Source organism: Cimex lectularius, unplaced genomic scaffold (assembly GCF_000648675.2).
Source record: "Cimex lectularius strain Harlan isolate CLEC.00 unplaced genomic scaffold, Clec_2.1 scaffold141, whole genome shotgun sequence".
Lineage (NCBI taxonomy): Eukaryota > Metazoa > Arthropoda > Insecta > Hemiptera > Cimicidae > Cimex > Cimex lectularius.
Window position 1 is genome coordinate 192,133 of NW_019392838.1, and position 14,173 is coordinate 206,305.

Consider the following 14,173-nt stretch of genomic DNA (forward strand, 5'->3'; position numbering starts at 1 on the left):
TAAAATCCATAATTTTATGGCTGATACGCGTCGATTCCAGGTGAAAGGTTTTTAAAATCAAACCAATTTATCTAAACCCTTTACTATCGTTTTAATAAATGCGATTTTGCGTGCAAGAGTGGTATAAGATTGAAAGTGACTTTTGTTATACACGTTCTAAATTTTCTTCGGAGTGAAGACGAGAAGAGCAAAGTGTGTTAGTTCGCTAATTACTTCGTAGATGTAATTAAAACGCCATTGTCCCCAATATGCTGCCTATAAAATAAAGACATTTTGCCGTCCCTCTCAGCCTAATTTTGATACTATTGTTCTCAAACGAAAGACAATTGGAAATGGGAAATAATTAAATTGTCTTCCTCAAAAGAATCACCAAAGGCCCATTCCTTTTTCTCGAATGGGCTTTCTCAAATTAAGTTACATATAAGTCATAAAACGTAATTATTTCCGAATATTTCACATAACGTTTACAATAAGAATTGAACTATTATAAGAAATGTATTTAACAGTTGAACAAACATTTAAAAAATTCTTAGATATAAAGCTTTTAAACTTAGGATTCCTAAACAGCTACATGACACAAATTCTCAAAGAGATAATTTAATGTTATTAGAAAATGTCAACAATTTGTTGTAACTTCCTATGATTTCATAAAATACAAAATACTAAAGTATACAACAAACACCTTGTGATTTACATAAATGTAGCTGTTTTTGTCAAATCAACTCTTTTCAACTACAAATTAACCTTTTTAATATCTAATTACCCTTATTTAATTTCAAATGAACTCTTTTTAATTTCAAATTAACCCTTTCTACCTTCAAATTAATTATTGTTATCTTCAAATTAACCTTATTTAATTTCAAATGAACCCTTTTTAATTTCAAATTAACTCTTTCTATCTTCAAATTAATTATTGTTATCTTCAAATTAACCTTATTTAATTTCAAATGAACCCTTTTTAATTTCAAATTAACCCTTTCTACCTTCAAATTAATTATTGTTATCTTCAAATTAACCTTATTTAATTTCAAATGAACCCTTTTTAATTTCAAATTAAACCTTTCTACCTTCAAATTAATCATTGTCACCTTCAAATTAACCTTACTTAATTTCAAATTAACCCTTTCTACCTTGAAATTAATCATTGTTATCTTCAAATTAACCCTTCCATTAAAGCATAAAAAACTTCAAAGTAGAGGATTCTTCTCAAGTTTCGAACCGGCAAACGACATTACTCATCGCCAAATCTCGTTTTTTAGCTTTGCGTTCCTTTTTCTTATCTTTCTCAAGTTTTAAACCTACTAATTTCTTTTATTGATTCTTCAGACAAGTTATGATGTGTTATGATAAACGGTAACCAACTCTCCCGTTTCTTTATCCTATTGCCAGCCTCTCTGGAACTCAGGGCCTCGTCATTTGTGGATAAAGTAACACAAACAACAAACACAAATGAACTATTATTATTATTATTATTATTAATTAATATTTATGAAAGGTATTGGTCAAGATAAAAAAAGTCAGTGTCACGAGCGGGATTCGAACCCACGACATTCGGCTAAATACGCCGCTGCTCTACCATTTGAGCTAGCCATTCGGACACCAACTCCCCATCACAACCCCACCTTTCGAATTTTCCCTCCTTTTTGCCGTTTTTCAAATGTCGTTTCTATTCGATTCTCGGCGACAAATGAAATGGCCAAGGAGATTACACGGCATTTGAAAAATGGCAAACAGGTGGGAAAATTCGAGAGGTGAGGTTGAGATGGGAAGTTGATGTCCGAGTGGATCGAGGTCACGATAGCTCAAATGGTAGAGTAGCGGCGTATCTAGCCGGAGGTCGTGGGTTCGAATCCCGCTCGTGACACTGACTTTTTCATCTCGACCAATAACTTTCATAAATATTAATTAAATGAAAAATGCTAATTGGTCAATCGGACCACGATCTGTAATGGATTTATTATTATTATTATGTTATCGTTACGGTAATTTTACTTTACATGCTTATATTTCGAATTCATACCTTCTAAGTTTTTTAATTAAAAAGGGTTAATTTCAAATTTAAAAATGTTAAATCGACATTAAGAAGGGTTATTTTAACATTAAAAAAAGTTAATTTCAAGTTAAAAAGGATCAATGGGAAAATAGAAAGGTTAATGTAAAGTGACAAAGTGTTGATTTGGCTATACTGATGTCCCAAAAGTGAAAATAAGAAAAATATTCTCGAAATTCTGGAGGAAAAAAATTATATATAAAGAAATTCATTGGATTACCATTGTATACTGTGGGAAATTTTCCCTTTTATAAATAAATAAAGAATCATTTAAAATGTCAGAATGAAAAATGAACAAAATTTGAAATTAGGATTCTTTATCAACAAATGCAATTTAGTTATTAGCTATTGGGACAGAATTTAAGAAGGCATTGACTCTAAGGACGATAAATACGTTAATTCTTCTTCTGCGTTAATGTTTATCAATAATCCAGTATCTGAACTTGTTTATAAATACCATATATATAAACCTGCAATTCAAATAATTCTGATGAGAAAGAAAGGTTACCATTTTTCACGAAATTCTCGTCATATTAAAAAAATATTGGATTTTTTTATCAGAGGCTGTTGAAGCCGCTCGGGTAAATGATTATAAATTAAGGAAGGACTTCCTGGAGAGTGGAAAGGAGAAGGACCCATTGACCAGCAAACAAATCCTGCATCCTAGGAAAGTAAGAAAAAGGCCTTTCCTAGGAAAGAAGGTATCAATGGATATGGATAATACTACAAATAAATTATGAAAAATAGACCAAAGTTTCAGCAATTGAGCCATCACAGACCCCAATAGGCAGTCGGATAAACACAAATTTTCAAATTAATCTTTGAAATATTTCTCTTTCGATGGGGGCAGGCAAATCGTGAAAAAGGGCTGGAAAAGGACAGACTTTTTCGATGGTGCCCGAAAAGCAAGTGCAAACATTAGATTGATCTTTCTAGCCAGCTTGAAAGTCGGTCCACTATCGAACCGCCGGCGGAGCTTTATTTGTAGAACTGGGCCAATTCTTTTATTATTAACCTCGCCTGCTTTTAAAATTAATAATAAACCATTTAAATTTTTTAACTAAGTAATCAAATTACTGAAGAGTAGACAAATTATTTCAAAGCTATTGATCTGTTATAAAACGAAAATAATGTTATTCACAAAAGTTAAACAAATACTTATCATAATTTTTTCAATTAATTAATCTTTTTATAAAGCATTGGTTGAGATAACTCACTGTCACTGTCACAAGCGGTTTTTTATCTCAACAAGCCTTATATAAAGATTAATTAATTAAAAACGTTATTCGGTCAATCGGACCACGAACTATAATGAATTTAATAAGTAAAATGAAGTATATATTCACAAAAGCTCTCCGTGGCCATTTCATTTGTCGCCGAGAATCGAATCCTGATTACCCCACATTTGAAAAATGGCAAAAAGGAGGGAAAATTCGAAAGGTGGGGTTGAGATAGGGAGTTGGTGTCCGAGTCGCTAGCTCAAATGGTAAAGCAGCAGCGTAGTTAGCCGTGAGTTCGAATCCCGCTCGAGACACTGGCTTTTTTATCTCAACCAATGCCTTATATAAAGATTAATTAATTGAAAAACGTTATTCGGTTAATCGGACCGCGAATTATAATGAATTTATCGTAATGATAAAGCATATTGCATTTGACAAAAGAAATCACGACCTCCTCTAAAATTGTAAATTTTTTGTGTTTAAAACACCCCGCACATTTAAATTTTTTTTAAATTGCAGTTATCAGAAACGATCATGTATTGTTAATCTTCCAAATATTGAAAAATACGTAAAATCAATACAAATTATTCAAATAACTTAACATACTCTACACCGATTGGAAATACTTCAACTAACTCATTACATAATTTGTATAACAAAATGGAGGTGCACAATTATGTTCAATGGACAGGTGGTAGACCTCATCGACCTACCATAATTTTTAACATCTATATGTTTATGTTTGTTAACCGTAATGTGTGGTGATTAGTGACCGTTAATCGATAATTATTCAGAAATCGTGAGATGCGGTCTGGTGTACACCATCTCACGATTTCTGACTAGTTAACCGTAATGATTACAAATAATTTCGATGCCTTGACTACTAAATAGAAGAAGGGTGATGGAAGGACATTTGTGTGTGTATACTGCCTGCACAAATAATTTAAAATGTGTAGAGGATGAATCCCAAGATACTTCTTACTGAGATACCACTGTACTTGTGCTACAGCCAGGAGCTACTGATGACTTGAAAGTGTCTGGTTAAGTAGGTTTTTGGATCAGTTAGAAAGTAAGTGGTCTCTTTTAAACTTCCAGATCAGCCCCGATTGCCCTATTATCGAAGGTTTGCTTCACATCCAGGAATACAAGAGAGCATCACTCCTTGCTAAAGAGCGGTGGTCAGGAATAATTGAGAGAATGAAGGATGAGGAGAGAGCGTTTAAGCAGGGTTTTTCTATGATTTTTTCTATGATAAGCAATAAACTAATTGGACGGTAGGGTGATGGAAAAGCAAATTTCCATTGCGATGGAAAGTATGTGGTTCTAACTGCAGAATTGTAAGTTAAGTAAAAGTACACCTGTTTTACGTAAGTGTCGAAGTATTTTAGAGTAAATTAGGTCGGCACCATGAGCTTTTTTTAAAGGTTATATGGCTTGTGATATGGTATCATTAGAAAAAAATGGATTTGTCCGGGGGGGAGAAAGGTAGAAATGTTAGGTCTTATTTGTTAACCTTCCAACTTAATAACTAGAAAAAAGGTAGAAATGTCTAAAGTGTATACTGTGAAGAGGGATGGGTCCTAAGATACTTCCATGGGATACCCTTGTATTTGTGCAATAGCCAGCTGATACAGAAGACCTATTGATGAGTTGAAACATTCTTGTTAAATAGGACTTAGGATCAAGCAGTAGGTTAGAGGACTCTCTTAAGTTTCCAAAACACCCCCAAGTGGCATCTGATCGTAGACGTGCTTCATCTAGATGATTAATCCGGTTAAGTAGTCGGTTAATTCCTTTCAGACTTTGTTCCACGTCCTTAGTTCTACACCGGAGCAGCACTCTTTGGCTAAATACAGGTGGTCACAATGTGTTAAAAATACGTATCGAGGGTTTGTCCAGTGATTAGGTCGAAACCACGAGTTTTTTAAGAGTATATGGCTTGTGATATGGGATATATAATGTGGTGTGAATGGATATGGCGAAGGAAAAGAGGTAGAACAGTTAGGTCTTATTTGTTAACCGTCCGACTTAATAACTAAAATAAAGGGTAGTAATGTCCGCGGTGTATAGTAGGCTAGAGGACTCTCTTAAGTTTCCAGAGCAACCCTGAGTACATCTGAAAGAAGGCTTCCTCCACCTAGATAAGTAATTGACCAGTAGGATGATGGAAGTTGATTTAGGGTTTTTAAGCTTTGGTATTGTGGTGCCCAGGTAAGGGTACATTTTCTTTGTGGTTGGAAGTATGTAATTATAAAGAAATGTAAATGTAGGTAAGAAGAAGTGCAGCTGTTTTAGTTGGGTGTTGAAGGGTTAGTTCGAAACTAAGATCTTTTTTAAGGCTAGATGGCTGGCATGGGATACATCATGGTATACGTACGGCTTGAGCAGTTAGTTCTTATTTGTTAATCTTCAAACTTAATAATTATAGTTTCAAAGTCCTAATGAAGGAAGGAAGTTCTCGAAAGCTGACCAAAGAACGGAGTGTATGTGTCATTGATATTGGTATCATTCTTGATAGCTTTTTAAATCTCGTTTATCTATTTGTTACGTTTATCTATTTATTTTTTCGTGTAGATATATATGGTATCTGAAGCTTTCAAGATTGGCCAAGAATCCCATTTGCGTGAGGTTAAAAAAAAGTATAATCAAAAAGACAGAATGCAATTTTCTGCTGTACCTTTTGCATTGGAATTCATCTAAAAAAAGGCGTAGAAAACTAGATTTAGATGGAAAAAAACACAAGATAATAAAACGACAAAGGTATGAAGAAGTGAAACCGCAGGGGAAAAGAATGCGAGGAAATCTCGGGCTTCGGAGAGCTTGAAGAATATTGTTACGGAGGAAGGATTTCACCTAGCGATCTCTCATCTGCACACTTGGATGGTATTTTGGTTTTATAAACACAGGCATAAAATTCAAATAGAAAAACTAATTTTTAAACAAATTTATAAAAATCAATATATTTAGATAAAAAAACGGTCCTGAATTTGTATCAAGCTCATAAAAATCCTCAAAAATTATACATTTTACCAACCGTGTAATCCGAGAGGAAAAGTACGAAATAAAATATCGTACAACTCTCCCAAATGAGGGAAAAAATCAATTAGACCTCGGTTGTAAGCTTATATCATTATTTTAAACCGCAGCAAATGTACCACGAACCGGTCCAATGTAACGTTTTTGTCGTGGGTTATGGAAATAATTATTTGAAAAAGGAGTAATTAATTTAATCATTTCTTTTTTTAGTAATGATATACAACACATTATAACTAACTATAATTGGGTGACAGGTTAACTATATGAAAGAAGATATGTATACAAATAAAAATAACGGTGGAGAAACTAACCATGGAGAAAGCTCGTTTAATTAACACTAGAATCATTATCTCTGTCCCTGGAAAGGACATCTCGCGGCGATCACGTTTCAGCGGGCGAGGACAAGTTCTGGGTTTCGCGAATTGGGGTGGTTGGGAGGTTTTAGTGGGGTAGAGTTAACTCGGGGTATAATATTCAGGTCTGTATGGGCAGTTTCTTTGAACACATAAAACGGAGAATCAAAGATTATTCTTAAGGTGGCCATTCACGATCATTGCAAATGAAACCGCGCCAAGCCGTTCAGCTCCATTTGGAGTGCCTGAAATTTGAGGGGGCATTCACGACCGCTCCACAGCCAGTCGCTCCGAACGTCAACCAGTGAATTACCTTCTCAAAATGGATGACGATCTCTTGTGATACTCTTCTGTTTATTTACATAGTAAAAAATTGAAGAGGAAATGGTGTAAGAAGTGTGTGAACAGATGCCGTAATACCCACATCAATTTGATGAAAGATCTTTCCCTTGAACGTGCTGATGGGACGAACTATTTAAGGATGGATGAAACGTCTTATTTATTCATTATATTTAGTGTTCTATTGACCAAATTACTTCTTCCAGTTATTTAATCTTTTTTGTAAGTTTTTGGTTGAAATGAAAAAGCTAGTGCCACGAGCGGGATCTGAATCCACGGCCTTCGGCTAAATACGCCGCTGCTCTACCACTTGAGCTATCGTGACTTCGATCCTCCCCGACACCAAAAAATGGCAAAAAGAGAGAAAATTCGAAAGGTTGTAGGTTGAGATGGGAAGTTAGTGCCCGAGTGGATCGAACTATCGAAGTCAGGATAGCTAAAGTGGTTAGCGCAGCGGCGTATTTAGCCGAATGTCGTGGATTCGAATCCCCTCGTGACACCATTTTTTCATTTCAACCAAAACCATACAAAAAAAAGATTAACGTCTTATTTATATCTACTCCAGCTTGTTATCCCCTTGATTAGCAAACAAAAGGCAGTCATGAGAGAAATCATCACTCTACATGAAAGGTTGGCAACCACATTACGATTTCTCGCTGCAGGGATGAACTACAAAGAACTTAAGTTCTCTACTACGATTTCTGATCAGCGTTAGGGGTTATTAATACCGCATCTCTCGTTGCATTTGTATCCTTTGTTTTGAAAACGTCGACCAACTGGTTGAGGATCGAATTTCTTTTATTTCTATCGTGGTAATGTAATCATTGTCCACCACTTTCATAAACATGGTAAACTTTCATACCAGTTCAATCACCTCAACAATAAAATCTCGATTGGATGTCATTACCAATAAAGAATAAACGTTTTTGACTTTTTGAGAATGTACGACGGAAATGTTTGCAAAAAAACGCTGGTTTTCCCATTCACGAACGCGCCATGCCGTCGTCGCGCCGTAGATATTTGGAGTGGCGCGGAGTTTGGACCGGTCGAATATTCGGCAAAGCCGGGCACGCCAGTTCAGTTTTGCCATTGACTTGGTTTTTGGAACGGCGTCGCTCCGTTTGGACTGCTAGGAGCGATCGTGAATGGCCACCTTTAGGATAGTGGATTTGTCAGTTTATGCAGGCGAATAATATAGGAATGCTGGACACGCAGGAGTAAGAGAATGAAGGAAAGCGACAACTAGATCCTAAGTCCTGAAACTTTTCGTGGTATCGGGAAGTATCGAGCATCTTAGAAAACGATGGAATTCACTCACTGGAAACAAATCAATCAACCACATCGACAGATTTGGAATGAAAGAAACGAATGCATCAGAAGGAAGCAGGAAGAGGCTACGATTCTTAATCCAGGTGTGGAACCTTGTCCGCAGTTGGGAGGCAATGTAATTGAATAAAAACTTCTAAACCCAATGATCCTGATGCACTTTCACCAGACGAAGACGAAGGATAATAATAACCACTGCTCCCATTCAATACAACACGATCCCTCTCCCTCTAATACAGTCCGTTATCTTGGGCGATGCATTGACAGACTACCACACACCCTGACCAAATGTTCCAACATCCAGCATATCCAATCCTCCAACAGTGTATCCATTAGTTCCACCCACAACGACCTTAATACTCGGTACGTCTTCCAAGTAGCCAAAAACATCTACAAGAAGTTCCAAAAAGAATTATTCTCAGAAACCGTTCATTACCTCGCGACCTCCTTCGATTATATAGATAGGTAGATAAATAGATAGAGTATAGAGAAAATAGGAATTTCTATGATCATTTATCATTTATTTATAAGTATTTAAAACAACTGGCCTCATGAATTTATATTGTTTTCTTTTCTTTCTGGTAAGAGCTTTCAAAGAGTGGCGGTAACTTGGTGATTGATTTGATTTCACCTTACCTTACCTTTTTACCTGCCAAAACAATTGATTTCATACTGTAAATGAACTGTAACGAAGGTATCGTATGATTATTTATAACCTGTGATTGTGAACGACTGAAGATGGCGAAATTAGGCCAGTTTGATCTCCTCGTATGTGCAAGTAAATCGAAAAACAGCTTCACAAAATGCATACGGCTTTCAGCTTGAAAAGATTAAGAATGTTTCGGGGAAAGCGCTAGAGTATAGTCGTGTTAAAAATCAATAAGAATTTACTTATACAATTTGATCATCTATTTTGAAATTCTAAATTAATAACTGAAGAAGGGGAGAAATCATTTTTTTTAGATTTTAGGTGCTGGAAAACTAGTTTGTAGATTCGTCTTTTTCTCGTTTATTTATTTTATTTTTTTTTTTATCCTTTTCAAGTAATTTCTGCTCTATTCATACAAAAATTAAATACCTACAACAACAACAAAGAATGAAAAAGTATTCAGCTAAAATTTTACCACACTTTTTACACCCTAATCTCACAAAATATTTTTTATTAACTTAGTAAGAATAATTTCCAATTTATCTGGATATTGCAATGGCCAAACTTCAGTCATGTGTATTAAAACAGATTTTATTAACGCATCAATTAATCTTGATTTAGTTAATCATGATTCGGATTTAGAAGCAATTAGGATTCTTTTCACATTTGGAGATAACTCGTCGGTTCAATCGGAGTGTATCTCGAAAAGGTTAGAACTAGAATGATAGTAGTACTGACTGGATACTGCAGAATCCGAAGGCATGTTGACACGAAGCTGTACAGATATTGTAAGGACGAGAAAGAAACAGCGCACAACTGGTGTCAAAACGTAAGGTGCTCTTGATGATGATGATGATGAGAAGGAAACGGAATAGGAGGTTTGGTATTCCACAAGCCCTATAAATAATATGGGGGAGGGGAGTTTCTTCCTCTTCATTGCATAATGGGGTCATCATTGTTTTCGCAAGTTGTGTACGTGTTTTCTCAGATGCCTGTCACCAGTGATTTCTATCACTGGTCTCAGTTTTACCCTATTTAAACGCTTCAATGTGTTTGTCGCAAACTATGAGTTTACCAAGTCTGAAGCCCTTAAAACTCGTCCATTTTTCCTTCTGTTCTGTGTGGCCCTATTTTGAGAGGAGTCCTGGGCCTATTAATTCGTCTCTCAGACCCTCTCCTAGCTAGATTGTCTGCTTGTTCACTACCCAAAATTTCTTTTTAACCTTTAACCTTTTACGTTTGCATACGGTAAATTTTCTTTTAGAATAAAGTGATCACAGACAATACAGAATTTAATAAAGAACTTTCCACAGACGACATATTATACTACAGCAAAATTATTATAGTAAAGAGTGTTTTTATCTATCTTTGCCTAACTAATGTTTTCGTTTTACTAATCTTTACAGTGAGATAATTCCCCCTCCTCAGTGTATTTAACTTAATCTGGGCATAATGCATGTAATAAAACGAAAATCACCAAATAGGAGGACAATTTCAATTCAAGAATCTCCACGATCGGGAAAATACTGAAATACTGCGGACGATAATGTCTGCTATAAAACAGGAGAACAGTAATGGGCTTAAGATGACTCCCTGCATGACCACCTCGGAGATCTTATCTAGATTGTTATTATTCAGTACATATAATTTTCCATGAGGCATAGCGTCGGACGTTTTACAGCAGTCCAATGAAGCATCAAAGATAAAGTCAACCAAATCTAAACAGATATTGGTTTTTTGGAGATCAGGGTTGTGGTCTTGTTAACAATGAATTACTATTATAACTTTGCGAAGCTTTCGATCTTCTATTTGATCTTCATCAGTGCATGTTACAATGTCAATACTTCAAAACAATTACATTTAATCTTTTAATTTTAAAAGACAAAAATATAATAAATAAATGGCAGCTACATGTGTGAGAAAATGTTTTATTAAATGAAAACGTTTATAACTAGCGCTGATGATGATTAAACAAAATATCGAAAGATTGGCAAAGTTATAATAGTAATTCATTGTTAAAAAGACCACATCCCTAATCTCCATAACATCAATATCGAAGATAAGTAAGTCTTCAGAATAAAAATATTACTGATAAATCTTTACATACGTTTAATTAATGAAGTATCATTGATTTTTTGTGTTTTCAAATTTTCCGTCCTTTACCCGGAGTTTCTGTACTTTTGATGAAAATCGACACCGACATCATCATTCTTCACTGTCAATCCAACTTGTTTTGAATGATATTGGGTTGATCTAAACAAGGACTTTTTTTTTCAAAATAGTGCCAAATCCACTGTCAGCCAGTGGCTTTTTCACTGGACAGGACGGTCAATCCCTTCGAATCGTTGTCCGTGTTAGGGCCAGGGCTGAAGAAAGCACGTCCCTTGCCAAATATGTGCCCATCTATTTAGAGGAAAGTACTTATCTTGGCTCACGTCGAATCGGTTCCAATAAGTCTAATGGGCTCAAATAGTCCGGGTATGGAAAAGAAAATCACAGATACAAGTCAATATTATCTACTTTCTTATAATTACATTTTTTTCTCGAGTCAGTAGTGCAATATATTAATAATAATATAAAGCATGAATTTATCATTAATAAACAATTATTTATAAATATACTTGATTGAACAATGCAAGTAATGCTTTTTGAATTGAATATAATTATTGTTCTAGAGGACTTTTGAAGTACCCCTCCGTTCTGCTAAAGCGAGGGCTTTGCTCGTAAATTATAGTGGCTAGACTGTCTTCTTGGCAGCTGGGAATTCGACTTGAGTGCTCATTTACACATTAATATTGCACGCGATGTAGATATCATACGAGTAGGAGATGAAATTAATGAACATTAATTATTGTTTATGACGACCCGGATCCAAAGAGTCACAAATTTTCTCTATATTTCCGTTATAAGAACTAGATATTAAATAAAATTAGCTTCTTTCATATTGCCCTGTATGTGAATTACAACATAATTTTCTGAGTAGGGCTGGGAATCTGTAGTGTAAGCGAGTGTCCTATATAAGAGGGGCAATATGGTCATAATGATTTTAACTCAACTTTTACAGTCCCTTCCAAGTGGCAATAGATAATAGAAAACTTTAGAAGAAAGGTAACTGTAAGTTTCAGCAATGGGCTCTAATATGGTACACAGTTGAATGGAAGATGGAACAGGGGGTAGGTGTAGGGATAAAAACGCAGAACTGCTCTCTAACAAAGGACCTTGCACAAATCCCAACCATTTTCCAAGCTGAGGTCCATACAATACAACTCTGTCACAAGGGTTAATAAAAATATGAAAGATACACAAATTTACATACTCTCAGGCAATACTCTATAAAACCATTAAATTCTTTCAACTTCAAACTTGTCTAAGAGTGACTAAATTGCCTAATGGCACTAGGAAAACAAACAAGGTTACCTTAAAGTGGGATCCCGGGAATGAAGGTATAGACCAACTAACCAAAAAAGGGGCAGACCTTTCCCCCATTTCAAGGCCAGAACCAATATTAGGTGCGCCGGAATGGGTGCTGCTTATGTCGGGAAAAAATAGCTTGAGAAAGAGAGACTCAATAAATGTACAAAAGTATCAAGTATGAGGCAAGCTCAGAGATGTATAAATATCTCAAAAAGGAATGCGAAGGAAGTCATCTCTCCCAGCAAGCAGGATTTTTGGAAATAATTGGTCTCTATACTGGCCAATGACCTCTTAACTAACACCTAAAGAATAGCAAGCAAAGCAGAGAATGCTGACTCAGTCAGGAGGAACCAGAGTTATCGGCACATATCCCTTGAGAATGTGAAGCATTAGCCCGGTTACGGTACGCCACTTCGGTAAAGCAATTCTCACACCAAAAGAGGAAAGTATATAGGAAAACTTATAGGAAAGACTGCACATTCCCACAATAGATCTCTTCGACAATAGGTCACAGTCGGAGAAAAAAAATTTTAAATCCTTATTCCACCTTCCAGGAACCTAAAAAAAATCATTTATTCCGGTTACATTTTTACAAAGCCATTGTACAAAGCTTCTGATAATCATTTCTAACGTCTTTAAACGTCTTCATACTGATTAGGTTGGTTTGTTGGTAAAAGGTTATTATCATCGGGTTCCTTAAAAGGTTTTAGTAAATAATTTATTTTTTATAGAAAATACGTATTACAACTTTGATCATTTATGATTTTTTCCCCGTCACAATATTGACACTGTTGCCGGCAGTGCACTCGGAGGACACAGGTGCTTAGTCTTCTTGTAAAATGTGAACTTTCCAAGGTGTGGTTATAATTTATAGGATTCCACAATAGATTTATTATTTAAAAATCCTTATTCAACCACCAGACCTAGGGTGTTTCTCCACTAAGTATCACTCCTTACTTGATCCATTCGGCTGTAGCTCATTTTTTGAGTTACCATATCTAATATAACTCAGTTTCAGAGCTGCTCGCTTACGTTTGCCTTTCTTTTTTTAAGGCAAATGTTGAAAATTCCCATAGGAAAAACGTTAGGATATAAATGTAACAGAAAAACACAATAACTAAATATTTAACTTCTTCTTTGATATCCCAAGAAGTCGTCTCCAATGTCAATTCAACACAGGGAAACTCTGACATCCCCACTTAGTTTTAGTTGAAACATCTTTTTTAAGCCTGTACAAATTTCTACTTGAGCAGTGACATGTGACAAGTACATGTTTGTTGCGAAAAACATTTTTTAAATTATAGAACAATCGATAATTAATAAATGCAATGCTGTGCACATATGTGAGCTAAGGTGAGAAAAAGTTTACACGGAAAACCAATTGGAAACAGCTTTTCTTTCATTACATTATGTTCCAGCCAATGTCAACAAATTTTTATTTATCACAATTTTGGTAAAGTAGATTTGAACGAGGTCTTGAATGTAACGTAGTAATGTAATAAACTTTCTAATTATTTAAATTTTTCATTTGATTGATTTAATAATTGGAAAAACATTCTTATATTTAACGTATTATTAAAAGCGATTTCTTTACGAGTACGATGTCCAAATTAAATATTTTCTAAAGACATCGCCGTTTTGTTTTTTTTTTAGTTAAAATAGAAAATATAATTTAGAAATTGGTTGAAAATAGGCGGAGAATGAAAGAAACTTCGCTTAATCGTTTTATTGCTGAGAGAAGGCACAGAGCAACTCTCCATGGGTTTAAGGTCAAAACACCTCGGAT